Source organism: Pinus tabuliformis, chromosome X, assembly GCF_031772625.1.
Source record: "Pinus tabuliformis cultivar Carrire ecotype Pingquan chromosome X, CPIR1, whole genome shotgun sequence".
In the NCBI taxonomy this organism is placed as follows: Eukaryota; Viridiplantae; Streptophyta; class Pinopsida; order Pinales; family Pinaceae; genus Pinus; species Pinus tabuliformis.
In genome coordinates, this window is record NC_142308.1 from 1478780816 (window position 1) to 1478808118 (window position 27303).

At 35.4% G+C, this 27303-nt stretch overlaps 1 pseudogene; it reads right to left on the minus strand.

Annotated features, from left to right (window-relative positions):
- The window catches only part of LOC149145589 (bidirectional sugar transporter SWEET1-like), a 41613-nt pseudogene extending 25418 nt beyond the window's left edge, over positions 1-16195 (minus strand).
- Positions 16196-27303: the final 11108 nt, after the last annotated feature.

Sequence of the window (27303 nt, forward strand, 5' to 3'; positions counted from 1 at the left end):
TCGTTGTGAGTGTATGACTAGTTACATGTCAATTTATGTTGCTTACATGTATTGTTGTAGTATGCTTGGTTACATTATTGTATGCTTAGTTGCATGTATCATTCTTGTAGGTTTGATTTCAAGAATTGTTCATTCACGATTGATTATACATGTTTATGCATATGTGTGAATGGTTATGCATCGTCGATGCATGTTCATGTTTGCATGTGGTGAAGTGTATAGTGACGTAATGATAGTGGTTGTCATGCATGAGATTGTGGTGTGTGTTGTTGTTGAGGTCATGCATTGATGACTGGACCCTAGCTAGAATAATAGTTGCATGGTTGTATGCTTATGTTTTATCGTTCTATATGTCGTCATGATTATGTTATACATCTATCACGTTGATTTGTTGATCTTGTAGACAAGTATCATCCCCGAGCTATACTAAGGTACGTTGGGTTATTGTGAATTGGTTTAGCTAACATGACATACCTTGCAGGAAGAAATATCAAATGGCTAGCAATATGGTTGACTACAAAGACTCTCCCTATGAATCTGAAGAATAATATGGTGTTGGGAACTCTTCCAACTTGGAAGTGACATTGAGAAGTTAAAAGGAAGAGATAAGGAGTTATAAGGTAGATAATCACAAAATCATATAGTCACAAGAAAATTTATCAGAATTAAATGCAGTCATACTTCAAAGCTTGTCAAATTTGCAGCAACAAAGACTACTTTAGATCAATCACGAGTAGGAGGACAAAACTAATGGGGCATATGGCAGTAGATTGCATGGAGGTCACCGATCACATAGAGACGACATAATACGATATGGCATATTGTTGGACACTCAATAGAGGAGAAGGGATAGACATAGGTATGACTCTAGTTCTGATTCAGATAGGCACTATGATTGTCATTGGTATCATCCTTACAAGAGGAGTGATAGAGGATACTTGTCGGATGAGTTTAAGAAAGTAGAGCCACTTAATTTTGATGGAGAGTTAAAGAGATCATAGGATCCAGAGGCTCGGTTACTCGGTATGAAGAAGTTCTTCAGGTTGCATGAGTACTCAAAAAACATGAAAGATAGAGTGGCGACTTTCAGTCTTAAAGGTAAAGTAAACATCTGGTGGGAAGATGTGAATAATGTCAAGGAAATAAATGAGGAAGATCTAACTTGGAATGAATTTGAGCGGCTATTCAAGAAAAATTATTTGTTAGAGAGATACTTTGATGACAGGGCAAAAGAATTCTATGACCTAAAGATGGGATCCATGACAGATGATGAGTACACTAGTAAGTTCTTGAAACTATTGAGATATGTGCCTTACCTCAAGGAGGAGAAGGCTAAGATTCAGAGATTTGTTAGTGGGTTGTCGGTTGCATTCAAAGATAGGATTGAGTTCAATGAGCCTAGATCATTGGAGGAGGCTATCCGAAAACTGAAGCATTGTTATGAACAATTGAAGTGCCGAACTGAGATGAAGCCAAATTGGAGAGGTAATATAAAGAACAAAGGAAAATGGGACAAGAAGTGAGTAAGAACACAAGATTCAGTTAACAAGGAGAATGTTGCACCACTTAAGAGGTTCAATGCATCAAATAAAGGACAGGGACATAGATCTAAGGAGAAGAATAAGGAGCCCGTGCAATGTTGGACTTATGGAGGAGATCATCACAGGAGGGCTTGTCCCAAGTACAAGAGTGGTATGCCTAAGATATAAAGTGCACAGGAGGCACAAAATGTTGGAGACTTTGGTAAGAGTATTCCATGTATCTATGAAGCCTTGGATAACAAACAAGTAGAGAATCAAGCATTTATCATCGTGATGGACGATAAGATTTTTGATCAAGTTATTTCTATTTTGATTGGCCCTGGATCTAATTATAGCTATTTCAGTCTTGACTTTGTGGATAAGTATGGTTTGGGTAAGGAATTGCATGTAGAGTGTTTGTTAGTGCAGTTGGCTATAGGTACAAAGAAGTGAAGCCTTGGATAACAAACAAGTAGAGTATCAAGCATTTATCATCATGATGGACGATAAGATTTGTGATCAATTTATTTTTATTTTGATTGACCCTGGATCTAATTATAGCTATGTTAGTCCTGACTTGGTGGATAAGTGTGGTTTGGGTAAGGAATTGCATGTAGAGTGTTTGTTAGTGCAGTTGGCTATAGGTACAAAGAAGCAAGTGCATCATTGGGTAATAGCTTTCCCATTTGACTTAAATGGTATACCTACAACAGTACACTTGAATGTATTACCATTGGGTTCATACAATATTTTATTGGGCATGGATTGGTTGTATCTACATAGAAGCAAGGTAGACTACTATGATAAAGATATTGAGTTTGTTGATGAAAATGGAGAACCAAGCGTATTACATGGTAAGAAGAAAGCTACATCAATTAGGATGGTGATAGTTATGCAAGAAAAATGTAGCCACGGGAAGGGGTCTAAACTATTTTCAATACACATTTCTAGTGATAAGGGTAAGGAGGCTGAGGATGCAGATGTGAACATGTATCCAATTTTGCAGTAGTTTCAGGATGTATTTCCTGAGGACATTACATATTTTCCACCTCATAGGGGGGTAGACTTTTCTATTGATTTAGTGCCAGGGGTAGCTCTAGCCTCGAAAGCATGGAAAATTTTAGGGGCTAATGTTCGCCCAGTGGGCTAATTTTCCATGATTTTTCCACAAAAAAGATTCGCCAATTTCCAATTTTATAAAAGACGATTCGCCCAAATTTTAGAATATAAAATTATTTTACCTTAAAAATCGCCAACATTATATAGAGACTATATATAAAATAATTATAAATTTGATTAATTTTACAAATATATCAATAAACATTTATAATTTGCATATTAGGAATTAGTGAGATTCGCCAATGTTTTAAACTTCAAGAAAATTTTCCATCCTTAAAATTTTCCTTGCTCGAAAGAACCTTACATGATGAGCACACCTAAGTTGGTTGAGCTGAAGTTGAAGTTAAAGGAAATGTCTGACAAGGGATACATTAGGACAAGTGTATCACCTTGGGGCGAACCAGTCTCGTTTGTGAACAAGAAAGATGGTACTCTCAGATTATGCATTGATTACAGGCAGTCGAACAAAGTGAATATCAAGAACATGTACCCTTTGTCGAGGATTGAGGACTTGTTCAATCAACTGAAGGGAGTAACAATGTTCTCGAAGATTGATTTGAGATTTGGATACCATCAGTTATGCATCAAAGAGGATGGTATTTACAAGAACGCGTTCAGGACTAGGTATGGGCACTATGAGTTTGTTGTTGTTCCATTTGGCTTAACTAATGCTCCAGTTACATTCATGTGTTTGATGAATAGTGTTTTGTGTCCATATTTGGGTAAGTTTGTTATTGTGTTCATTGATGATATATTGGTATATTCTAAAAATGAGGAAGAGGATGCCAAAAATTTAACAACAGTGTTGAGGTTGTTGAGGGAGCATTAGTTGTATGCTAAGCTCAGCAAGTATAGTTTCTTTCAGACTAAGTTGGACTACTTGGGACATGTTGTCTCCAAGGAGGGAATTGCAGTAGATCTAGAGAAGATAAGGGTCATCATGTAATGGGTAGCTCCTAAGAGTGTGGCTGAGGTTTGAGATATTTCATGGGTTTGGCAGGCTACTATAATAGGTTCATCAGGAACTTCTCGCAGATTTCTTATCTCATTACATCGTTGCAAAGGAAAGGTAAAACGTTCAAATGGACTGAGGAATGTGAGGCTAGCTTTGATCAGATTAAGGAGTTGTTAACACATGCACTGGTACTAAAGATTGCAGATCCGGACAAAGAGTTTGCGGTATGCACATATGCTTGCAAGAGAGGGATTGGTGGATTCCTTATTCAGGATGGACATGCGGTATGTTATGAGTCCTAGAAACTAAACGAGCACGAGAAGAATTACCTGCCACATGATCTTGAGTTAGTAGTGATTATACATGCATTAAAGATGTGGAGGCACTATCTTCTGGGTAGGCAGTTTGTGCTTATGAGTGATCACATTAGGTTGAGATATTTGTTTGACTAGCCAAATCTGAATGCCAGGAAAGCTAGATGGTTGGCCACGATCAACGAGTTTGACTTTGAGATTAGGTACATCAAAGGTAAAGAAAACAGGGTGGTAGATGCTCTCAGTAGATGGGTACAGGTACACCACTTGGCAGCTATGAGCTCTTATGGGATAGATTTACAGGATAGGATCTTTCAAGCAGGATAGCAAGATGTCAGGTATATGGATATTGTGCACAGGTTGCAGCAGGGTGATAATATAGGTATAGGTACAGGTACATGTAGTGGTACAGGTACATGTGGCAGTACTTGTAAGTGAATCATCAATGTATCTATGGCCTAATGGATGGACTGACAGTTTATGTGTTGAGTCATCAATGGTTCTTAATGATTCCTAGCTAAGTATGAGACCCATATGCTCAAAACTGTTAATTACACATGTAGATTACACATTTGCAATATGTTTGACAAAAATGCCTGTCATGGCTAATAGGGGTCTAGTTAAGTTCATGAACAAGTATTTTCTTTAGTACTATCATTTCCATGTTAATTTAGTAATCTGAAGAGATGGTTCAATTCTGGGCAATGAACTGGGCTATGGGCTTGAAACATTGGCTCAAATCCCGGAGTCGTTGGCATAGCACTGACTATTTTGGTCTCTGGTCACTAGTAGGCAAGCCTGTGAGAAATATTTTGAGTTGTTGGTCACACTCATGCCTATAGCATGCGAGAAACTGAGCCTCAAATTGTCCAAAAGCTTAGTGGGACCACAAGGCAAGCTGTCTAAAGTATTGGATTGGTTCCTGAGGGTCTTGTAGCTGATAATTAATGTCTGTATGGTGTGTTTCCATCAATTCCACTTCCTTAACGTCACTTGTGAGGTCGAATCATATCATATTGGCCTCTTGTCGCATGTTTACCCCGGCTGAACGGTTGCTTGGGTAGATGTGGGAAGAGGGTATTACAACTGACAATCTGGGTCAAAGTCATAGCAACAGAGTTCAGAGCATGGCATTCATACATCACTAATGAACTCCATGAAGAAGTAACTGATTTATCTATTTGAAATTATTTTGTCGTATTAGGAGTTTTTTCTTATATAGCCACCATCCTATATGTATTTTGTCTTTTGTATTAATTTTAATGTAATGGAGTCCAAGACACACATGTGGGATGTGAAAAGACACATGTGGAATGTAAAGGTCATATATGGAATATGAAAGGTTATATAGAAGCCCATAGTTCATAGAAGTTGAAAATTCATGAGGAAACTCAAAATTCATTGTCATTTATTATAAATAGTTGCTCATAACTCAATAAAGGGGCTTGGATTCTTAGTTCTTTTCCTTGGCTTCTCTTGTGTTGCATAGGAGGTAAATCATTCTTTGGAGAAACAAGTTGTAACTTCGTGTTCCATTACTCGATCTAGTGTTTCACCTATGTAATTGTGTACTTGGAACCTTTCATTAATCATCAGAAGCTCTTTGAGCCAACACATCTTCATTCATGTATCGTGAATGTAGTAAGACTATTCTTGATATGTTTGCGGTATATGTTGGCATAACACATACTAAGACTAATGAACTATTTTTCTTCTTAGATATGGATATTGTTGGATGAGTGTTGTTATGCTTTTACTATTGTTGTTTATCTTATGAAATAATTTGTAGGTTAATCAACAAGTTTTTCTCCTCCACTTGCGGGTCTCTCTTAGGATAGTACTATTACTTCCCTAATCAGAGGCTTATATATCTTTAAAACCATGCAAGTTTCCTGTACATTATGCATTCGGTGTCAACACAAAGCTTACATATTTTATACTCTAAAGAGGTGTTTATGATATCTTGTGTATGTGTGGTAACCAAGGCACACCTCTCAAACCTTTCGCAATGGTGGCTCAACTATATAACCAGATGGGACTCGTACACCAAACGGTGTGAGGTCTAATTGGGACCTCATATCGAGAAGATCCCCGGTATGTTGGCAGCATCCAACATCGTCAACAGTTTTGTAAATGATATGCATGCTTTGTTTGTTATGCTAGGCACACCAAGGGGGTCAGTTAGGGCCCCCAAATTTGAGGTTTATAGGAGGAAGCATTTAACCACATATTTTGGGATGTTCCTTCAAATGTTTAAAACTTATTATAAATTAATGTGCATTCTTGGAAATTTTGTGCATCCTTTTTATTTCAATCTTTTTGGGGTGGAAGTGACAAGTCTAGTATGCATGTTAGTTAACCTGGTTTCCTTGGATTTTGTTGAAAAAAAAGGCTTTCTAGTTTGGGTTGAAAATATATTAAACCTCAATATCTCTAAATATCTCTCAATAAAATAAAACTAAAGCTATACAAATTTGTCACTAACAAAATTGTAAACATATGTAAGGTTACTTATAAAAATTTCATATATGTGTGTGTACCCTCATTCTTACATAATGAAAGGATATATATATATTCTATACAATTCTATAAAAAAGTTTAAGAAAATTATATTGTTAAAATAATGGAATGGAACCATATGCATTATATTATTGTTAGAATTTTTTTATATAATCCTATATAAATTCTATAAATACAAATTATATAAACATAATTGAATTTCTTACATTTCATCTTTCTATATTATATTCAAATTCATTAAAAAAATAAAGAGAAGAATTCTTCCAAATTATCAAACTGTTATTCTATGTTTGTATTAATGTATCCTATTTATTTGATTATCATTAACCCTTATTTATTTGACATGAAATGGATTTTCATAAATATCAAATGAAGTTTGGTCTATTTGTTTTTAACTTGATATTTTATATATATGATTATTAAAAAAAAATTTGAAAAGAGAGTGACTTAAAAATACTCCAAAACGTGAATTATCATGTTATTTTATTATGAACATAATTATTTATCTAATATTTTAATGGATTTTTCTTTTTAAGGAAATAAAATGATATAGTTTTGAACTTTTCATCTAATTGTAATAATGGTTTAGGTTATGTTCTCTTTATTTTTAAGAGTGTATACTTACACTTATATATGTGTAAACTATATTTCTAAAGGTGTTAAAAAAATATGGTTACGGTCAATGTTGTCACTAATAATTAGTATTGATATATAATTATATTTTTTATTCAAATATTAGTTTTTATATTTAAATTTAAAGGTTTTACATTATTAAAATATATATTTAATGCCAGCACACACATATATATATTATTCAAATTATATTTGATAATTTTGATAAATTTTTATAATTTATAACTTTTTACCATTTTTATAATTAAAAAAGTTTAGTATTTTATCAATTTCAAAAATATTTAAAATATAAAATAATTTAATTCACCATATTAATTAATAAATCTAAATAATATATTTATCAACAATTAATATTTTTTATTATTATAATTGGGTATACATAATAAAGAATATTGGTTATCAAACTTCATATTATGTGACATTCCTATACAAATTCTGTGATTTTTTTAATTGATATAATTATATTTTCAGATATTTATTCTTTTTTCTTTTATATAATTTTTTTTATTAATTTCATATTATAAAATTATATGCACTAAAAGAAATTAATTTTATATTATAACTTATATATATTAAAAAAATAATTAAGCTAACATTATAAATTTTATATTATAATTTATATACATTAAAAAGTAATTAATCTAACATTATAAAAGTAAGTTCCAAAATATTTTCTATTTAATATTTAACCTCTGTTTAATGGGGGTGGAAAGCTTACTATGGTCTTGCAAATAATTGTAAAATTGCAAACCTTGTAATGTGGGATAAAAAGAAGTTCCTCTTTGAAACTTTAGTCACTCCTGTTATCTTATATGGCTGTGAGGTTTGGGGTTGCAGCATCTCCAGAGAATCATGGAGAAAGATTGAGCAAATCCAGAAGCGTTTTATAACTTATAACCTGAAAATTAAAAGTAATACACCCTATCCTATTCTCCTTATAGAAGCAGGTCTTTCCCCTATTGAGAGCCTAGTTATGCTTAGGTTTCTGTTGTACAAGCACGAAATCAGTAACATAAACGATCATAGACTTCCTAAGCTAGCTTTAAATTCTAGCCAAAACCACCTAAGGCTCAATCAAGGGTGGCATAAAGACACAAGGGCCTGGTTAAACTATTGGGAGATCAATGAAAATTATGCATTGCAAAACATAAATAACATTAAAGATATTGTTACTTCTAAGTTCAAAGAAAAAATGTGGTGTGAGAAAGACTTAGCGGCTAAAAGAAAATTAAGTTATTATAAGAAGGTCATCAACCCCACCCTAGAAGATCAAAAGTATCTCTCTATTTTAACTAGCTCAAAGAAGAAAATTAATATAGCAAAGATTAGAACGAATTCTCATGAGCTCCATAGTGAAACAGGTCGTTGGGCAGTTCCTAAAACGCCATGGACGGAAAGGATCTGCCATATATGTAAGAATAGGAACATCGAGGATGAAAACCACTTCCTCTTAGAGTGCCCCGTGTATAACCATATTAGATCTCAGTTTCACAATCTTTGTTACAATACTGACCTTCTTAGCCTTTTACAATGTCAAAATTATAGTGAGCTCGGGAGGCTTCTCTCCAAGCTTTTTGAGCATAGGAATAAAATCTTAAATCAAAATAGATAATTTGTTTCTTTAGGTCCGATAGACCATTATTTGGTCTCAGCGGACGTTAACCATCATCATCATCATGAATAATTACTTTCCATAGTAATGATTTTCCACTTTAACATAAAAATTGGTTTATAGAAATAATATCAATATATAATATAATATAAGTGCAATATAACTTCAAAATTTTATGTGAGATTCTTTAAGTTCATTGTAACTAGTACAATATAAAAAAAAAAAAATTGTTTTCGAATGATTATGTGTTACATATAACCACTCAACCAGAAATTTCAAAATTTGATGTATCATGAAATTCCTTAAATTTATTGTAACTAGGCCAATATAACTTTAACAATTTGGAAATTTTATTTTATGAATGATCATTATGTTGTACCTATAGCCATATAGCCATTCAACCAGAAGTTTCAAAATTTGATATATCCTGAGATTCCCCAAGTTCATCGTAACATCGGTGAATTATAACAAGTGAAAAACATACAAATAACATTTCGAACATGTCACATAAAGGTTATACCCAATTCCACTAGTCTTGAGAAAGAACAATACCACTTCGTGACCTTGTAACATCGGTGAATTATAACAAGTGAAAAACATACAAATAACATTTCGAACATGTCACATAAAGGTTATACCCAATTCCACTAGTCCTGAGAAAGAACAATACCACTTCGTGACCTTTATAAAAATCTTCTAGTACAGAAGGACAATCATGCGTATTCGTGACCTTTGATATTATGAAATGATGCCAACATTGACACCTTTGAAAGAGTAAGAGAAAATGAATATGGTGTCTTTGCCGGTTATATTTTTAACTTTCTGGAATATAATATTTTTAACTCTCTAGAATTTAATAGCTTAGATCGTTTATATTCTATTACAATAATGTTGGGGTTTTACAGGTCAGAACAGGCAAGAAATGCGACAAAAATATTAGAATAGGAGATGAGACTGCGCAAAGTGCCAGGGTACTGTAAACTCCATAGTGTGGAGTCAGACTGTCCGATTGTACATTTACTGGAAGTTAAACCGTCGACGATTTTGTCGTTGTTGGGCCACTGTGCAAGTTCGGATCAGACGACACCAGCCGTTCCATCAGAGCCCTATGCTTAGCGGCTATGTAAACTGCTTTGAGCAATTTACCCTCCTAGAAATCTTGTGCCCACTTAGTGCAGTTCTCCATTAATGTGGCCGCTACACTCTGTTGAATTTGTAATTTCAACGCAGCTGTAACATTGCCAGAAACTGGTCAACAAACCCGCCGGAAACATATCGCACCAACTTTCCGACGATGGAATCTTCCGGCGAGCGACTCCGATAAAACTTGGTGCAGACGCGTGTCACTCGCCTGACGTAAGCCAACGTAATTTATCGGAGGCTAAAGTTCGGCTGCAAACTGGCTTCCGATATTCTTGTCAGCCGTCCGATTTACTCCATCTACCTCTGCCGTCGATCTCAGAAGCTGCATACGGGCCCGCATCAAATCAAGGCTTAGCGTGGAGTAAAATTAAGTTTCGTTGACCATACTTCTTTTTAATGCATTGTCATAGGTGTAGGTGTTGCATTTAGTTTTCTTATACGGCATATTAATTTACATAAAGAAACGTGTTGTTTTTTTGTTGTTGGGGCGTTGACCATTATGTTATGAAAATATAACAAGTGAAATGTGCTACATTTTTTTGTTGGTTGTTGCACATGGGAGATATGTAAGAGCGCAGCAGCGAAAGACCAGAGAGCTCGTGTGTAATTTTTGTTATGTATTGACCATTTTGTAATATGAGAGCTTGGGGGAGCGAAAGAAAAGAGTGCACAGCAGTGCATGAAAAAGAGCAGAAGTGGAGCGAATATGTTTGAGTGAGGTATGTGTAGAACATCGCACAGCAGTGCGTAGTGTGAAGCAAGGAGGGTATAAAGAAATCAGTGTTGATTTTTTTTGAAAAACCAGAAAAGCAGCAGCGTAAGATGAAGCCAAGTCTTTGGTATTGTATTTGAAAATATTTTGTGAGATGTTGTAATGTGCAGAAGCACATAACGTTTTTTTTTGGAGCTACATATGTAAAAGTTTGTTTTACAAGTAGTATGTGTAAAATATTTTTACAGCAGTATGTGTAAAAATAGTTTTACACAGTAAATGAAAAAAAGGGTTTTACAGCAGTAAACCCAGCACAGAAAATTCTCAGGAGGAGACAGAGTAAATGTTTTGTTGGATGAATATTGTTTTTGGTGAATCCCTCTCAGCAAAGAGGATGAATATGTATCAAAGTTGGCTGAATGTAATTTTTGGTAAATCCCTCTGAGTGAAAGAGGATGAATGTTGTTTTAGGCTTTATATTTTAATGAATAGAAAAGTTTTTTATGGCTGTGTAATACTCTGTTCTGAGAATTTTTTTAAAGCTTCCCTGTGCACAAAAGATCCTGGAAAGGTAGAAACAGAGCATTGCCTCTGTGGTGTTTGTTTGTTTGGTTTTTGGTATTTTCCCATGATAAATATCCAACAGTGGTATCAGAGCTAGTCCAGGCTCTTTGAAGACTCAAAGAGGCTGAAGGAAGGACTCTTGTTGCAGCACTGACGGCTCTCCAGCAGTGTGAAGCCACAGCCAAAAGGGTTAAGGTATTTCTCAAAGCTTTCCTTTGTGTTACTGTTGAAGGAACAGTCAGTGATTTAAAAAAAAAACACAGTCAAGTATTTGAAGCCTAGTTAAGAATGGCAAGGTCAAAGAAGAAAGCCTCCAAGCCTGCTAAAAATGTGTCTCCCTCCTCTACTAAACTAGAAGGCAATCCATTAGAATACATTCTATTTGAAGTTCCAAAGTTCGATGGGAACTTTGATGTATGGGAAATAAAAATGAGGGCTTTCTTACAGTTTCAAGGGAGTGAAATCTGGGAATCAGTGATTGATGATAGCAAGATGGATAAAGAATCCATGGAGTATGATGCACAAGCAGCAAAGACTATCTTGGATGGACTCCCTGATTCTGTGAAGAGGAATCTAGGAAAATACACATCAGCAAAGGATATATGGGACAGACTGCATGATCTTCATGCAAAGGGAGCACTGACCATGACAATGAGTCAAGAAGAACCCATCATAGAAGCTGAGAATGAAAAGCTTGACCTCATCAAGCTTCAAGTAAAAGAAAGGGATGAAGAGATCGTCAAGCTTAAGAAGGAGCTTGACCAATGCAAGAAGAAACATCATGAAGAAGTCATATCCATGACAAATCAGCTGAATAGTGCAAAGAAGCAGGCAGATGTCTTGACAACTCAACTTGAACAAAGACACAAGAGAGTGAATAAGCTTGTGGAAGAGATTGGACAGTACAAGGTAGAGGTCTCCTCCCTTAAGTCCGAACTACAAGAAGCCAAGAAGCAGGCACAAGGAGCTGAAAAGAAAATGAAGAGCAGTCAAGCAAAAGATGAAATCTCCAAAATGAAGACAGAGATTATCTCCTTCAAAATAGTAGCAGCTGAAGCTACTCGTAGCAAGGAAGAAACTGAGGGACAACTAGCAAAGAAAAATAATGAATGTGAAAAGTTAGAAGAAGAGATTGTCCTCCTCAGGAAGAAGGTTGAAGGGATGAACAAGATCATGAAGAGCTCTCAAGCTTTGGATGACATGCTCAGCTATCACAGATCTCCATCTGATAAATCAGGACTTGGGTATGTAGGTGAACCCTCAAACAAGGATGAAGATGCTTTAAGCAAAGGAGATGTGAAGAAGCCAGAAAGAAGTTGTGAAGCTCCTAGTTCCAGCAAAGGCAAGGAGAAAAATGAAGGCTGCAATAGAAGAAATCTTGCTCCAAGTAGAAAATCAGCTCCAAGAAGAAATGTAGCTGATGGCAAAGAAGTAAGAGGCAATGGTTATCATCAAAGGATTTCAAGGCAGCAAGGCTTCAGAAGTACATCAAGGAAACCTCCATCTCCAAGGTACCAAAGTTCATTTTTTGGTTATTGTTATGCGTGTTCAAACTTTGGTCATATGGCAAAAGACTGTAGAACATTTCATGGAGATAGATGTTGTGGTCTCCGAAAACCTCCAAGAAACAATTTTAGAAGAAATCATGAAATGTTATTCATGAACAATGTTGAATGTTTCAAGTGTCATAACATTGGGCATATGGCACGAGATTGTAACTTGACATGGGCTCTTACACAAGCTAGACCCATGCAAAAGAAGAAAGTTACACAGGTATGGAGAAAGAAGGTAATACAACCTGAAAGCCCCTTGAACTCCCCAGTGGATCTAAGTTTGTTTTAAGAAAACCTTGCTGAAAGAAGATAAAGCATACATTAAAGGGGAGCTTGTAATTTTTTCTTGCTGAACTGTATTAACAGTCACTCTTTGATGAAGACCTTTTATAAGGGAAAAATATGAAGTTAAATCTGGCATAAAAGCAGAGAAGAAAAAGGGGCAGCGCTCAAATGTGAAGTGCAGCAGTGCAATAAGAAAAGTATGCAAAGCATGGAGACCCTCACAGCAGTGGGAAGATAGAACATAAAACAGCAGTTTTGAATTTTTTGTTATGGAGCACATGCATTGAAATGCATAGCAATGGAAGGTAGTTTCCTTCTATGTAATGTGAGAGAACATACTCACAGCAGAGTGAGTACAATACACAGCAGTAAAAAAAATTTAATATTTTTCTTCATATGCAATGCAGCATTCAAAGAAATGCATAAAGAAAAATAGGGACAACAGATTTTTAATGCACATGGGTGAAGGATAATGTGTGGCAGCAGAAAAATGAAAGGAACTGCACAACAGTGCATTGTGTAAATAAAAAAAATGAATGAAGACTAAGATTGTGTGAAGCAAGTGCATAAGAAAAGGCAGCAGCGTGATGGTAAGAAGGAGAAGCACAGTAGTGCGAAGAAAATGAAACTAGAACTAAGAGAGAATGAAGAAATGTGTTTTTACACAGCAATGCAAATAAGAAAATGCAGCAGCATGAAGTTTTTTTTTGTTGAAGAAATGAAAGGTAATGGACAGCAGCAGATGTAAAAGAAATTTTTCTTTACAGCAGCAAATGTAAAGTGCAGTGAGTGTGTTGTTTGCATCTGAAATGCAAGTGAGACACAGCAGAAGTACGATTGTAATCAATGAAGGGGAGCAGGCAGCAGCGTGAAGTTTTGGTTGTTGTTCATTATGAAAACAACAGGAAGGGAATGCGCAGTAGCGCAAGTGAAATGTAATGCAGAGTAAAGAGTTAGTGTATGGGCACAGCAGTGTGGGGTAGACGCAGCAAAGAAGATGGCACAACAGTGCAGCAGAGAATATGCAGCAGCATAAAAGAACAATGTAATGGGTATGCACAACAGTGCAATGAATGTTTTGTTTTGGAACTGCATCTGAAGCAGTGTTTGGTTGTAATCCCTCTGTGAGAGGAAGTGAAGTTCTTAGTGAATCCCTCTGTTAAAGAGGAAGGTGCTTTTCAGCACAGTGTCATGGTAAATCCCTCTGTCAAGAGGAAGATGTTTTTTTAGCATACACATGGTAAATTCCTCTATCAAGAGGATGATGCTTTTCAGCATAGTCACAGGTGAATCCCTCTGTCAAGAGGAAGGTGCTCTTCAGCACATTGTTATGGTGAATCCCTCTGTCATGAGGAAGGTGCTCTTAAGCACAGTTTCAGGTTAATCCCTCTATTAAGAGGAAGACTATTTTGTTGTTTGTGGAACTGCATCAGAAGGAGTTGGTGAATCCCTCTATGTGAGGAAGATGTCTTTGTAACAGCAGTGTTGGGGAATCCCTCCATGTGAGGAAGTGCTTGGGTATGTTTGAATGCCCAGCAGTTGAAATTAAAGGGGAGTGTTGAATTTGTAATTTTAACGCAGCTGTAACATTGCCAGAAACCGGTCAACAAACCCACCGGAAACATATCGCACCAACTTTCCAACGATGGAATCTTCCGGCGAGCGACTCCGATAAAACTTGGTGCAGACGCGTGTCACTCACCTGACGTAAGCCAACGTAATTTATCGGAGGCTATAGTTCGGCTGCAAACTGGCTTCCGATATTCTTGTCAGCCGTCCGATTTACTCCATCTACCTCTGTCGTCGATCTCTGAAGCTGCATACGGGCCCGCATCAAATCAAGGCTTAGCGTGGAGTAAAATTAAGTTTCGTTGACCATACTTCTTTTTAATGCATTGTCATAGGTGTAGGTGTTGCATTTAGTTTTCTTATACGTCATATTAATTTACATAAAGAAACGTGTTGTTTTTTTGTTGTTGGGGCGTTGACCATTATGTTATGAAAATATAACAAGTGAAATGTGCTATGTTTTTTGTTGGTTGTTGCACATGGGAGATATGTAAGAGCGTAGCAGTGAAAGACCAGAGAGCTCGTGTGTAAGTTTTGTTATGTATTGACCATTTTGTAATATGAGAGCTTGGGGGAGCGAAAAAAAGAGTGCACAGCAGTGCATGAAAAAGAGCAGAAGTGGAGCGAATATGTTTGAGTGAGGTATGTGTAGAACATCGCACAGCAGTGCGTAGTGTGAAGCAAGGAGGGTATAAAGAAATCAGTGTTGATTTTTTTTGAAAAACCAGAAAAGCAGCAGCGTAAGATGAAGCCAAGTCTTTGGTATTGTATTTGAAAATATTTTGTGAGATGTTGTAATGTGCAGAAGCACATAACATTTTTTTTTTTGGAGCTACATATGTAAAAGTTTGTTTTACAAGTAGTATGTGTAAAATATTTTTACAGCAGTATGTGTAAAAATAGTTTTACACAGTAAATGAAAAAAAGGGGTTTTACAGCAGTAAACCCAGCACAGAAAATTCTCAGGAGGAGACAGAGTAAATGTTTTGTTGGATGAATATTGTTTTTGGTGAATCCCTCTCAGCAAAGAGGATGAATATGTATCAAAGTTGGCTGAATGTAATTTTTGGTAAATCCCTCTGAGTGAAAGAAGATGAATGTTGTTTCAGGCTTTATATTTTAATGAATAGAAAAGTTTTTTATGGCTGTGTAATACTCTGTTCTGAGATTTTTTTTAAAAGCTTCCCTGTGCACAAAAGATCCTGGAAAGGTAGAAACAGAGCATTGCCTCTGTGGTGTTTGTTTGTTTGGTTTTTGGTATTTTCCCATGATAAATATCCAACACACTCTCTATGCAATCACCTATAATGTCTGCTAGTGCACTTTGCAATTCATTCACGACTTCCATAAAATTCGCTGTTGAACTGCAGTCTATACTATTACATAATTTGAACAAGGCGTTCGCTGCTCCTGCCTTCTTCCAATCCAGAGAATCTCCTCCATCTTCAATCACCTCAACTTTCGCTTCGCTTTCTTTTGCAAGATTCTCGATTGTAGCAGCTACACCTTCCATGCATACTATGCTGCTAGTATCTAAAGAATCCTCTGCAGTTTGTTCCCGTAATGTTTTGAATACACTATCTGCCGCTTTACTCTGCAAGCTATCGCTTGCTGGATCTGAGTCTTCAACCAAATCCATCAATTCAGATGCCTCAGCGTATGCTTTTAAAGCAATTCTCCCACATACAGGTGACATCCGAACAATTATATTGATCAATGAAACCGCTGTCAGCTTCAATGACGGTTTGCTTGCATATATGTAATGTTCTTCCACCTTTAAGCCAGGGGCAGGATCTCATTTCCACAAGAACTTCAAACCTGTTCTATTTTGTGATGTTGCAGGATCCAAACTCCGTATACCCACACTTCTTGTCGACTGTCTATAGTCTGTCAGAAATCCGATCAGGGTATCGCAATTGCTGCCATCCTTGTTGCCTTCTTCCGTAAGTTCCTTTGCTTGCTTTATGGAATTCCTATTCGTTACAAACACGGTCCGAGGAGCCCCCCACAGAAGGTCCACGTTCTCCAAAATTGCTTTGTATTGTAAAAAAGCTTGGTCCTCTGTTTCGCCCTGCTTTGATAAAAACTTTGAGGATATGCTGTGCATACACCTATTATCCAGCACAAACTCTACGATAAACCAACATAGTTTACTAGTAAAAACCACAAAATATTGCAGCCAATACACACATCGCAGAAAAGCCCCTAAGAATGCCCATAAGAAAGGTATTTCCATTCCTTCCGAGCCAATCATTTTATTTACTTTTTCATCAACTTTACTCTTCTCCTTCGTCGAGGCTGCTTCCTGCAGCTCAAGAATGTACCTGGTCCAAAAGTCCTCTACCTGGAAATAGGTATACCATCGTTCATCCGGATTCCAACTTTGCCATCTTCCATAGTAGGCTACAGAGGTAAGACATCTCCAGCCAAGGATTGCCCATCCTACAATGATGAATATTACTTCCATGAGAGTTGTTATGAATTTGAACTGGGCTTTGGGAACAGGAAACAGGTGTATGACTGGCCCCTGAATAATCCATCCAGCGATTGAAGTCACACTGCATATTGTGACTGCTACTGTGGCTGCTGTGGCTATCACTGATCTCGCAAAGATGGATTCAGTATAACATGCGCGGGAGACCATCCAGAATTTGAGAACCTGATCTTCTACTGCCTGCGAACAGTTCTCTGTAGCGTTATCTTTTTTTTCTCGGCAACACTAACTAATCTATTTTATTATATACAGGTAAACATTACATCCAAAAAAAGACTGGCTGCCCAGGACCAACTGTGGCTCCTTGGGCGGCTCTATCAGACTCATAATTCTGCCTGGCAGGGCGATATTTCCATTTCAGAACAATACACATGACACGGTGATATTCCAGTGTAGCACCAAAACGGCCCACGTAGGGGCATCCCACAAAAGACTCATGACCCAGAAAGACTATAATAGCCGCGAGCATAACCCAGAGCAGAAAGACTAGAGTAGACGCTAACATGACTCAGAACATAAAGAAAACAAACAAAGACATAAGACGTAAACCAGATATCAACCGAGACCCCGTACCCGACCTGAGAGCAGACAGCAAATGCGCGGGAGTGCCGCTGGGGGTTACTCCTCTAGTTCCTCTTCAAGTATTCTGCACCATCCTTGTCCCTCTGGGATACCCTCCCATAGTGCCATGGGATCTTGCGCGGGGGCTGGCAGCTCTTGCTCTCGAGTTCGGGAGGGGGCTTGCTGAGGCTCCCTCTCTGAATGACCCGCTGCATTTGATGGCTCCCCCACTGGGCGCTTCCCCCTATTGTCCCCTGGACATTCCTCAGCAGGGACCATTGACGATCCTTCCTCATTCTCCTCAGGAATTTTGGTGAACAGCACTGAGATATGTGCATTAATTCCCGCATTGTCCCTGGAACTGCCCAGTGTAAAAATGACAGAGCCAAACGCTGGGAGCATGGGCGCTCCATCATTGGAGCTACCAGCCTCCAGAAGCTGACTGGCTTGAATTGGGGTAGCTCCTGCCCTTCTATAACAATAGCAGCAGCAGCAGTGATGGTGAACATCCGCTGCAGGAGGACGAGAGGTTTCACCACGCCCTGAACCTCTTCTGCAAGGCATCCTTTCACGCGGCCGCGCCATGGTATCCGCAAATTCCTTATCCTGTTCCAGAGCAGAGGAGGGCCAACTGTTACTTCGTTCCTTACCAACTGCTTGCTGTCTCCAAATTGGGTCGAGGCTGAGCCCAACTGAACAAAGACAAAGACCAGAAAAAACAAGCATGGAGCGGACCTCGTCCGAGCTCTCAACAATGAAATCGCAGCATCTTCGCACAGAATTCTGAGGAGCCTTCTCGTCGCACTGAGCTTCGCACCCCAACAATCCATCATTCTTAAACCCATTAACATTCCCTCGGTACTTGCCCGCATTGAATACTCTCTGCAGGCTTGCCATCGCCTCCAGCGCCTTCATTAAGGCTGCCCTTATGCTTCTCCCGACTTGAAGTCTCGGCGGCGAGGGGCATTAAAGGCCCTTGATCCTCACGTGGCAGCCCATGCTGGGCATGTGGCTCTCCCCGTCCAGACTTGATGACACCCGCATCCGGGGCTCTAGCGTTATCTTGACTTGCAAGAATTATGGGAATTTTTTGAGCAATGATATCCCGGATGCTTTTATTGGCTATTGTTGCAGAGCTGAGGAGGAGGAGAAGTCATCCTAACGTAAATGATATTATTGCACTCGACACTAAGAACGAATATTGAGTAACCTCGTTGGTGTATGACCAGAAATAGAAGGAATAGGTGACGAGAGGTACGCCAAACTTAGCCAAACGACGATGCACAATGAACAACTCGGAGAAGATGTGGACGAACATAGTTGGTCCCAGAGCTGTTAATTTGCCCCATGAATCTTCATAGCCGGGACGGGCCACTCCTGGCAACAAGTAAGCTAGTATAACACATAACATTACCCTACTGCTATGTATCATATACAAGTAACCCTTAACTAACTCACCGTACAATGGCTCAGGATTGTCCAATATCTCTTTTAGTATAGTGCTATGTGCGTTCAGCAAGCCCATAACCTGGATGGTGAGAGCAGTGAGGACGAGCGCATCCCCGGAACCCAATTTGCTCTCTTCTTTCTTGCCTTCACTATATCCACTCCCAGAAGAGTAATGAATACTACCACTCCGATGAAAAGCCCTAGTACCCCTGCAAACTGATCCAAGGTGAGGGGTGGCTCCTTCGTGGGTTCCTTGTACGCGCCCCGAACTTCCATGGTTCAGGGGAACACAACGGCTGATGAGATGAGGATGGCGGTGAATCGATGGCTTCAATACATCAACCACACCATACCATGTGCCAAATGTGACGGCTTCTTCCATCTCTTCTAATGCTTTTATGAACCAGAAAATGCTGACATCCTCGGATAGACAATAGTGTGTACGATGAAGATATTTAAGTTACTCACCCTAAATTAGAGTCGCTAGTTTACATGCAAAGATAGAGTTAGACATTTATCATATACTTGGTTACGATATTCATTTTTGTTATCATATACTTGGTTACGATATTCTTTTTTGTTATCATTTCATCCATCTATTTAATCAAGTGAGAAAATAGAACACTCTTTAAAAGGTTATTTATCTAGTGAGAAAAGAGAATAGAATATTATTTAAAAGGTGATTTAATAATATGAAAATTTTAGGATTCATTATTATCTAATAGAATAAATAGAATATCTGTATTGTTTTTTATTTGATTAATTATATAAATAATTAAATAGAATATCTGTATTGTTTTTTATTTTATTAATTATATAAATAATTAAATTTTAATAGGGTAAGAATCATTTTTATTATTGCAGTATGTAGAATTTAGAAATTATATTTTTCATTTTAATATTAAGATTTTTGTATGAGAAATAAACAACTACAGATAACTAAACATATTTTTTGATCATATACAAAAATTATTCTATAAATATATTTTTTTAAATCATAACTTCTTAATAATTCACAGTTTTTATAGATAAACTTTAATAATAATTTCAAGTTAACTTATACAGCTTATTATTTTATAGTTTTAAATGAAAAAAAAAATCTTCATACCTTTGTGTTATATTTCCCTAATTTAAAGAATGTTCTCATTTGCGCTGGTTTCTAAGATGCCATAACTTTTTAAATTCACTTATATTTAAATATTCTTTTTTCTTATTATAAAATTAGATTTATAAATAAAAATTTTATATTTAAAAATATAACAAAAATTTAAATCACAAATATATATAAAATAATAAATAATAAATAATAAATAATAAATAATAAATAACTAATAAATTTAATAAACTAATAAATATAAATCCCTCTAGAATGCTCATGAAATCAAGGTAGTCGAATTGAGTCTATCTAACACGAATAACCTACTTCTCAAAACATAAATAAATATAAAATATAACAAACATCAAACAAATAACCTATTTCTCAAAAGATTAAAAATTAAAAATTAAAAATATAACCAACCTTAAAAAACATGAATAACAAATGGCCACTTTACATGTGGGTAAATTGAAACCCCCTCGATTAAAACGTTTGACGAAGTGAAAGCGGTTGCGGGTTACCTAAGTCTCCCCTTGGTAGTGTTTGTGTATTATTTTCTTTTATCCTTTGAATATCATAAAAACTTAATCATCATATGTCAAATCAATCATTAGCGTGGAATATTATATTATTCACTGTGTGGATAATAAGATATTAAGATCCCGAAAATTATGATTTATATGTTTATATGTTAAATCAATGATCAGTGGAATATTATATTATTCAAATTTGTATAATGAGAAATTAAGGTCCAAAAAGTATGCGTAATGCGTTGAAACAATAGTTACTGTGTATTATATTTTTTTATGCTTCAAATAACACCCAAAAAAAATTAATATATGATAGGTTAAATCAGTGATGAGAGTAAACCATTTTCATTTAGTTATTAGATATTATAGTATTCACAATACAGATGATATATATATATATATATATATATATATCATTTACATTGTACCTTCATCTTTAATAAAAACCATTTCATAAATCTGACGCCGATGCGTTCAAAACAATTTCAACCAACATTATGAGAAATAATAAAAAATAATAATAATTTATAAGATAAAGAGATTCCATACAGATTGATTAAAATCGTGAATGACTACGACTTATCATAAATCTCCGAAAAGATGGGTTGAAATATAATATTGTGTCCAATAATATGCTCTTCAGTGGCGAATAAACACCCGTGCATACAGAAGAATAATGTTTTTCGCTTTATTTTCCAGTAAAACGAAAATATTTCTCAACACATATTTATTTCGGTGGTATCTTAAAGTGAAAAGTACACTGCTGTATCTTCAGAGAAAATTCAAAATTTTGTGCATTGCGCATCACGTTATGGGAAACTTTCCATCGGTAAACGGTTTGTCAATCAAATATGATTAAAAAGTTGGTCAAACGATTTCAACATCAAATATGACTATTACTAGGATTTTCAATATTCAATAAATAATTGGTCCATGTGTCCACATTCAATATGGTTAGAAGGTGTTCAAATTTCCAATATTTAATAAACAAATTTTCCATTTAATATAATTAAAAGTTATTTATTATTATTAATATTTTTAAAATTATGGAATAAAATTACTAGGATTTCCAATATTCAATAAATAATTGGTCCATGTTCCACATTCAATATGGTTAAAAGGTGTTCAAATTTTCAATATTTAAATTATAAATAATAAGAATATCAAAATTATTAATATAAAATTTAAAATTTAAACTTTAATTTTATTTTTTTAATATAAAATTACCTCATTTTAAATATAAAATTACAAGTATTTTTATAAGAATTTTTTTATCTCAAAATTTATATTTATAAGTTTATATTAGAAAGTCATATATATTAGTTTTATCTTCACATCATTATACATATTTTATAATATGTTTTTGATTTAGTTGGGTTTGAATTTAGTAATATAATATATGCTTTTGATTTATTTGGGTTTGAATTTATTAATATAATATTTATTGTTTAAATTTAAATAAATATATTTTTGAATGTATAAATAAATTAAATATCATAATAATTTTTTAAATATTTAAATTATATAAATTAAATAAATTTATAAATAATGAAAAAGTTTAATTTTGAGAATAAAAATGAAAAAGTTTAGTTTAAGACATCTTCCCAAGAAGTTGATATTATGGAATGGGGATAGAATCTAAGTTGTCCAAAAGGCTTCGATATGAGAATATTACATCACCATAAATTATTCCTTATTAGAGTAGTAATAAATGGCAAGTTGGTGAGTTTAAAGTGATGCTTTTGGAAATAGAAATTTTGGAAGTGCATATGTATTTTTAAATAAGTATACCAATTAAAAAATAAAGTTGCAGGTTTTATGTTGTTTTAGCATCATACACTGTATTTTATAGAAAAATATAGCGTTTTAGAGCATTAGGGTAGTGAATTTGATTGTGATAGGAAAAAGAAAATTTTGGATTGGTCTCAACAATTTTAGAGATATTTTTTTTTATTCTTTCCAATTTAAGGTAGGTTTTTTTTTATATGAGCTTACAAACAAATAAAAATGTTTTGTTCTTATTTAGTTGGAGTTTATTAATTATTTGATATGGTACATATACATGATAAAAAACAAAACCTTATTCTAAATCACTAATTTGAGATGTCAACACAATAACATTAAAATATTTAAAAATCTAATTAGTTATTTTAGAGAAATAGTGTGTCTTTTTCTTATTTTATCTTTCAAGACAATTGTATCTTCCATTACCCATTTTTGAGGCAATTATCTAATATTTTGGAATATTATATGACACATTTAGATAGGAACGATGTGAAATATTGATATCACTACTACATTGTAACATGTTTGTAGTGTCATAATTAGCACTATCTCCCACTAGAAATTTCCTACAATAATTTTTTTTTTCAATTTCAATGATAAAAACATGATTGTAAGGGGTGTGTTACTATTTACATCACATTGAGTCAAATATACAACATATTTTCCAACATGTGATGTATAGTGTCATATTAATGTGTTAGAAATTATTACACAAAACACAAAAAGAGTTATGATTGTGTCATCATGCATTGGCTATTATTGCACGAGACTATATAGAAGATATCATGTATGCATCAAATTTGTATTGGAAGCATATATGTTGCACCATCTTGACATCTTCAAATTTCATAATCAACGTCATCATTAAGTCATACTAAGGTTTTTTATTTCAAGGAAATATGACGCAAGAGCATCTAGGCCTAGCCAGCGATGTGATGATGTCGTCACATGTTGTGGCTAATGAAAGTTTGGAGGAAGAATTGGTTGTTTAATTTGTATTAATTTCAAATAAATGTAAGTGGTTAATTTGTTGGCTAATTCTGAACAGAATTGTGAATAAATGGCAAATGGTCCTCCCTGCATGGAGATCAAGCCAATTAGCTATATTAATTAGTTAGAGTAGGATATGGTTTCTAGTAATAGAGTAAATTCCTTCATTTGTGGAAGGAACCTGTTAGATATGACATATATGTAATTTCCTTTGTTTTCTAAAAAGGGGATTTGAGAGAGACACAGAGAGGATTAGAAAGGATTCGAGAGTATTGTAAGCCTATGGGCAACATAGGAGGAGAAGGCCACTAACTAGAATAATCGGGCTAGAGAGGGGGCAGAGAGCCTCAAACTTGTAATTATGTGTTTATGCGTGTATGTACAGAGAAAGGAATGAATCGAGAGTGAAAGAGTGTGAGTAGAGCAAGGAGGAAATGTATGCAAATCAGGCCATCAAGGCTGAGAACCATAACTCTGTTAATTTGATATTCTTTTAAATAGCAGCAGCAGTAGTGTGCAGGCAGCGTATCTGCGTTTTTATGCATTTTCTGGTTGTGTTGTGTATATATGTTTGAATCATTTAAAATCTCCTTTAAAGGCATGTTAATCGACCGTCGATCACTATAATGATTGATGGTGATCCATTGATTAATGGAATGAGTGTTATATATGCATATTGTGTTTAAATCAGAGTATGGCAGAAACTTTGTTTCAACACAGAATCCATTAAAAATAAGCGAAAACATGTTAAGGAGGAGATAGACAGAGAGCGCTAAAGATCTCATGGACTATTAGCATAGTTTAGAACAATTCGAAGATATGTTGACAAAGGGAGCAGATGAGGCAATGAAGCCTTGTGATTTTGATTCTCATAGTTTGCGTATGTTTACAGGATATGCAAAGAATGACGGACAATCTCGTGAAACGATCACAAACGGGAATGAAGCTCTTGAGGTGAATTATGATGGAGAATGTCTTTTAGAGGAAGAAGGTGTTGATTTATTGCAGCAGAGAAAGTTCATAGATGAAATTATGTTTGGTGTAAAATAGTTAGATGAAGCTTATATGAACCAGAAGTCTAATGAAAATGCCATAGTGATATTATAAGAAGGTAAACAAATGAATTTTTTAATTAAATTGATGAAAGAACTTTGCAATTTGATAGTGTAGAAAACAGGATAATTAAAGAGGATTGCCAAGAAAAGATTGAAGCTAAGAAAAGAAGTTGTAATGAACTGCTGGAGAGATTTCACATGGAATTAGAATTCTTGGAAAATTTTCTCAAGGAACCTGAAGGAGAAATGAAGCTTTCAGAACCTGATAAAGAGGAGATTATGGTTATTATGCATGATAAGGATGAAATGTCTCTAACATTTATAGAGTTAAGTAAATGTTTAGACTCTTCAGTTAATGATGTGACTGCAGGTGTGGAAGACAACATTAATAAATATGATGTTGAAGTCAAAGAAATTGAGCAGAGATTATTTGAAGGTGAAATATAAGATCAAGAGCAACAAGAAAGCTATGTCATTAGAGACATGAAGGAGATAGAAGTATCAATTCAGCAGGATAAAGACGGAAGAAACCAACAATTTAGAAGAGACGATCAGCAACATGAGAGTGAATTTGAGGAAGGCTTTAGATTGCAGGGGTATATCAACTGGCAACAGAATGAATAGCAGGAGATTAGTCTCGCAGTACAAAGAAAGATGAGTGAAGACCAAAGATACAGATGGAGAACGAAGAAAAGGGTCAAGTGGAAGCTTTTGCAATAGAGGTGGAATGGCAAGCTGATGAACGAGTTCAGGGAACCTAAACAAATTCATATTGATTTGTTAGAGAAGGAGAGACTCAAAGAAATGGAGTCACAGCAAGAAGGATCTGTTGAAATCCAGAAGATCTATGATGGAAGATTGGTGCTTGAAGCATCAAAAGAGGATGAAAGGTATTGTATTTTGAAAATTGAAATTTGTTGTGCGTTTGAAGGTTATGTAAACTTGGGAAGACAAACAGTTATTGGAAACTATTATATTAACAGGTGAAGAGATGACTACTTACAGTCATGTGAAGAATAAAATGAAAAGTTGCAGTCAGGTGAAGGAAAATTTCCAATCAGATGAAATTCAGGGGATAAGTCAAAAGGAGGATGGCAAAGGAATTATTGAGATCAAAGGAATATTTGGAAAGAAAGAGATCCATTCACATGAATATGGAACAAAGAGTTTTCTCAGGAAAACTGATGAAGCTAATACAAAGAAAATGGAGAATCTTATGAAGACCTTGGTATCTCATAGTTCTGAAACCAATCTTTTGTGTGTAAATGCAGGATACACTGAGGTAAGGCAACTGTTTAGTGTTGTCATAAGGGAAAGGAAATGCAAAGATATGGTTGTTCAAAAGTTAGAAGAAGGAAATTCACATAATCTTGTGATGCAAAGGAAGGAGCAACTGTTAAACATAGTTGTAGTGAATTATGCAGATATTAGACAATTGTTGAAGACTGAATCCAAAGGAGAATAGCTACTGAAGGTTGATATAGAAGACTTTGTAGATGTTAAACAATTTAAATATCATTTACCTTGAATAAGGCCAGAGTAAAGAAGGACTAAAGACAGATGAAGATCGTGCAGAGCTCTTGGGAGAAATTCCAAATGAGATGATAGATTTGTGGCATTTGTCAATTCTGTTGGAGAAGTGGCAAGAAAATCAAATAAAAAGTGATTAGACTGTACGACCAGAACTGAATGAGAATGAAGAAGTTGTCATGGAAGACAAATATGGAAAAGAAGTTGTCCGAACTGTTGGCATAATGAGGAAGCAAGGTAAAGTATTTGTGTTTAATGAATTGCCTAAATTTGATGAAGATTTATATGCAGGAACAAGACAATGCAAAGTCAATTTGAACCAAGGAGTTGATTCTGAAGATCAGATCAAATTAATGAAGGGTGAGATCAGAATGTCTCAGAAAGATGGAATGATGTTGAATCTGCGGTATGGAATTGTTGGACTAGAGATGAGTTCAAGAGATTATAGTAACAAGATTACTATTGTACCACAAAAAGTTATTGATGAAGAAGAGGGTGAAGATGAAATTTCAGAAGCTGACAAGAATGATGCCATGATCCTTAAGTGTGAAGAATTTAAGCTACTAGAAGAAGAGGTAATCCAAGTACCTAAGCCAGCAGGAAGGATTCTTAGTCTTCAGAAAAATTGTGGAGTTGCAAGTATACTGGGAAATGAAGTAAGAAATGATGAAGCCATGAATGAGAAACCAGAAGAAGGAACTGAAATTATTGCAGGGGATCAATGCATAAGGAATTTATACATTTCAGAAATGTATATGGAAAAATATTGGCACAGATATTATGATGTTCTTATTCAAGAACACATCCAGTTGTAGGAGAATAGTATTCATCATCTGAGAAGTGAAGTGGACAAAGAAATTTATGAGTTGTGGAAACTCATAACACAACATTCCAATAAACTAAATGGAGGACAAAAGAAGGAAGGAAGATTGGCTGGAAAGAAAGGAACAAGTGAAGGTAATGGTAAACTACAAATTAAGGTGGAGAAGTCTAGCATAAACCGTAATGATGAGAAAACAACAGTAAGATATATGAAAATGACAGTAGCAAATAGTGGAAGCATAGCTAATGGAGCATTGTATCATAAAATATGGAGACCTGAAGAAAAACGAACAACAACAACAACAACCAAGGACAAACTACCAATCCAAGTATGGGATACAGGAGGACACATATTAGAAGAACATGATCAAGAGATCATGATTATTTTTAACCTTGGGAGTCTGATGTAGGAGCATCTAGGCCTAGCCAATAATGTGATGGCGTGGTCACATGTTGTGGCTAATGAAAGTTTGGAAGAAGAATTGGTTGTTT